We start from the raw sequence: 4427 nt of genomic DNA, 5'->3' as shown, positions 1-4427 counted from the left end.
GCCTGACCCGACACCCTGACCCCGACACCACACCCCGACCCCGAAACAACACCCCGACACCGACACGGCACTACCCCGACATCGACACGACACCCCGACCCCCCGACCCCGAAACAGCACCCCGACCCCGACACGGCACCCCGACACCGACAGGACACCCCGACCACCGACACCTCCCGAAAAGGTGTTCTTTGGCCTTCCAGAGGCCGACGGGGTCATATATTTGTGAATTATTAGTTAGGTCATATATTTTTCGATTTTGTTATGAAAAACATCATATATAATTGTGTTGATCGTGTAGTTTTAAATGTGCAGTTGTTTCATCGCTGCGAGGTTTGATGATGATACACTTAAGTGATACACATATTATTATTCATGTCGGTCTTTTTTTATGTTGTACTAATTTCGTTTACTGTTTGTCATGGCAGGTGTTGAAAGATGGTGGGCGCTGGTCGGGAGCGTGGTCTGAGGTCTTCCATTCCAGATGCACCTCTCCGCCGAGCGTTGCTGGACAGTATGGCCACACCGCCGGGCCCTTCTTCGTCGACCGCGGTGCCCAGCAGGGGACGAGGTAGGAAGAGAGGAGGTGGGGCACGTGGTCGTGGGAGAGGAGGTAGGGTGACTGCTACGGCACCTTCCTCGCCGCCACCCCCAGCTGTTTCACCCGAGCACGTGACTGCTAGGGTGGACTCGTCCGAGGAGGAGGCTACACGGACTCCGGTCCACGAGCCTCCGGTCCACGGGTCTTGGGCCCACGAGCCTCGGGTCGACTGGCCTTCGGCCCACGTGACCCCGGAGGAGCACACGTCCGGATGGGGTACCTGGCCGGATCAGCCCGAGGAGCCGAGTGGCCATGCTGATGATGGCGGGGAGCCGACTGATCTTGAGGAGGAGGGGGGCACCATCTACCAGCGTGGTGCTACACGGCTCCCGTCCGTGCTGGTGACCCGCGAGCAGAGGTGGTTGATTTTCCCTGATGGGGAGAGGTACATAAGTGCATCTAATATTTTTGTAGTGACGTGTAGATGACATCATACGGCGGACGACAAAGACACTAGAAATTTTGCCGTCAGCGGCGGACGGCAAAGGCCTGCCGTTAGCCACTTAACGGACTGACAGTGTAATTATTGCCGTCCACTCTCTTTGCCGTCCGCCGCAGACGGCAAATGGCCTTTGCCATCAGCCGCCAGGAAGCAGACGGCAAAGTAGCTGTTTACCGTAGCCTACTTTGCCGGAGCCTTTTTCCGTCCGTGGCTGATGGCAAATTCCTTTGCCGTCCGCCGTTCATGCCTTTGCCGTCCGCCGTGGCAGACGGCAAAGTAGTTGATTCCTGTAGTGCTTGCTCATCTTCGTGAGGGCAGCATTGTTCACTTTATTCCCTTTGAGGCTTGTGTTTTCAAATTCAGCGGGGAACTTGTATCGTTCGTGCAGCTTCGTGAAGAGGAGGTTGCGCAAATTTCCTCGGTCAGGATGCCTCAGGTTCTCGGTGTTGATCGAGACGGTGCTCCGGAGAATGCACCCGAGCTGAAGCGGGTACCCCTTGACTATTCGTTCGGGCGCCGTTGGATTCCCATCAGAGTCCACTTCAGTAACTTCCTCCTTGAGGGTGCGGAGCACGGTCGGGCGCCGGTCCTTCCGTTGCCTCTTTGGTTGGCTGCCATCTGTGTGTGCGCCTCCATCATCAGTGGTGGCATCCTCGGCGGCACCATCAGTGGTGACATCAGTGGGGTCATCCTCGACGGTACCATCAGTGGTCTCAGGATCGGTGGGGAAGGCGGCGTCCTCATACAAGTGAGGTTGTTCCTCCATCTCCTGGGACAGCTCCCAGAATGGATTGACGCGCGAACCCCCGGCCTCATCGTTGTTGGCCATGTTTCTCTCTAAATAGGAACAAAGTTTGGTCAAAAAGTTGGTTATTGTCAAGGAACAAGATCTCTAAGTTGACCAAATAACCTAATTCTCGAGGAATGTCACCAAAAAGTTGGTTATTGTCAAGGAACAATTGAGAGATGTTTGTGATATTGCCTAGGTGTTTTGGGATAGAACCTGTTAGTGTGTTGTTGCTAAGGTCCAAGTCCATGTTCTCAGGGTAACCTAGTTCTTGAGGGGTGTGTCTAGAAAGTTGGTTGCTGCAAAGATACAAGGTTGTGAGTTTGGTCAAATTGCCTATGATGTTTGTGATATTGCCTTGGATCTTGAAGGCACTGTTGCATGATGCAGTGGTACAGCCAGCATGGGACCTCATCTTTGCAGGCTAATTTTCTAGATTGTAACACTGGGATTTGTGCACAAGCTAAGCTAGCTAAGACAGTAGCTTCCTTGCAACCCACAAAAGACAAAGGAAAAGGGGTGAAAAGGGGGAGATGGTTAGCCTTGATGAGCAGGCAACATCTTCCTAACCCCCTTCTTCTTGTCTCCTCTCACTATCTCTCTCACACACATGGCAAGCAAGGGTGTCTGAGTGTGTGAAAAAAATACTAAACTAATCCAACCACTAAAGAAAATTAATTTTTATTTCGGTTGAGAATCGGGCACCTTCTAGGTCAAGAAAATTGGGCATGACCTTTGCTAATTTTCTTGACCTAGGAGTGCCCCATTTCTCAACCGAAACGGAAATTAATCAACGTTTCAGGAGAAAGGGGTCATTTTAGAAGATCACAAGTAGCAGCAGCATCACTTGACAAAATCACAACTAGCAGCAGCATCACAAGTAGTACAGCAGCAACATCATCACAAGTAGTACAGCAGCAGCAGCAGCATCATCACAAGTAATACACTTAGCTACCAGTTCAGAAATACAGCTAAGATAAGATCATCAACACATTTTAGAAACATAGCTCATCATTTTCATTCTTGCAGATAAGATCATCACCACATTTCAGAAATACAGCTTCATAGGTTGTTCTCTGTATGCAAGCAGTAGACCATATTTATGTGACATTTTCATCTCTCATTAGCGCTAAGATCTAACGTCTATTTTTGCTCATGTTGATTACTCACTTCAAAATAGGTTGCTTAGTAGTACGAAACAACACACACCAAGCTCCATCAAAAACAGAATAAAAAATGGCCATGTCATGCTTGGCAATAGCACAAGTGACATGAAAATTCAGGAGTAGGAGATCACAAAAGTATAGTCCACAGGTTACTCCAAGTTTCTGAATTTTCAGTAAATTTTCTGTAAGAAAAGAACTAAAAGAAAAGAAATCCTAGGGTTAAAAAATCTGGAGCAAGTCCTAGCAGATCCACAAAATGTTCATCTACTCAAATTAATGTCCAAACAGTGTCATATCTGAAATTAACCTGTCATGTTCACTGCTCAAACATGAAGTACCAGCAACCTTCAACAAGAAGTACTCAAACTGTCAAACATGAAGTACAAGCAACCTGCTATGTTAGGAGTACAAGAAGGATCCTGCTGCTGCTCCAAACAGCACTGGGAAACAGACATACTCCAACAGTTGATTGCGTGGTGGTGTTTAGGGATGGAATGCACAAAAATTGCAGGTGGCTCGGCCTACCAGAACCATTGAAACATAGTGAAACCCGCCCTGACATCGGTCAGTTCCATGCACAGCACAGACACGTATGCACGCTGCTATGCTAGGGTCCTAGCGCCAACAAGGACACCAAGGAAATAAAATCACCAATGGTTGTCGCAGTTTAGTTTGATTGCTGGTTGGCAGTGCTTTTGCATTATACTATATTCCTAAAAAATATGAAGATGTGACGATAGTTGGCACAAACATGGTGCTTAGCATGCCAAACAAGATTGCACATGGGAGGTTCTAACTTTTTGTAATAAAAAAATAAATTTTCATTTTTCAAGTGCCAAAAGAGGGTTTTTGTGTGAAAAATAAGATGCAAAGTTCACTTATCTAATTACTAATGGTTTTCGCCAAAGAGTTCCAGGCAATTTGATCGGGCTGAGTAATTACATGGGGACAGCTAAAGAACCAACCTAATCAGCTAGAATAATGGCTAGACAAATTAAGCAATCGCACAGTTGGGCATGCATTCCATCCCCAAACAGCACAGGCAGAGAAAGAGCAGGGCAGAGGAGAGGGGGATGGGATTATACCTAGTCTAAGAGACCAAACCAGATGTGCAGGCAGAGCTTCTTGTGCCACGGCCAGCAAATCAAAGGTTGGTGGCGTCTGACGCGTGCACCTGCGTGAGAAAAGGAAGCCAAAGCGCATGAGAAAATCAAAGGGAAGGGAATGGAAGGGAAGGGAAGAGAAGAGCAAATCGAGGATTACCTTGACGAGCAGTGGCGTCCCGAGCGAGAAGAAGCGCTGCTGCCTCCCTGCGGCCAGCGACCGATGTGCAGAGGTGGTTGTCTGGGACGGTGCAACGGCGGCGAGGCTTTCTGGGCTCTGGGGGAGAGGAGAGGGCGAGGGAGGGAGAGGGCGAGGGAGAGGGAAGGC

Source organism: Triticum dicoccoides, chromosome 2A (genome assembly GCF_002162155.2).
Source record: "Triticum dicoccoides isolate Atlit2015 ecotype Zavitan chromosome 2A, WEW_v2.0, whole genome shotgun sequence".
Classification (NCBI taxonomy): Eukaryota; Viridiplantae; Streptophyta; class Magnoliopsida; order Poales; family Poaceae; genus Triticum; species Triticum dicoccoides.
The sequence above is the reverse complement of the archived record's forward strand: the minus strand, read 5'-3'. Positions refer to the sequence as shown.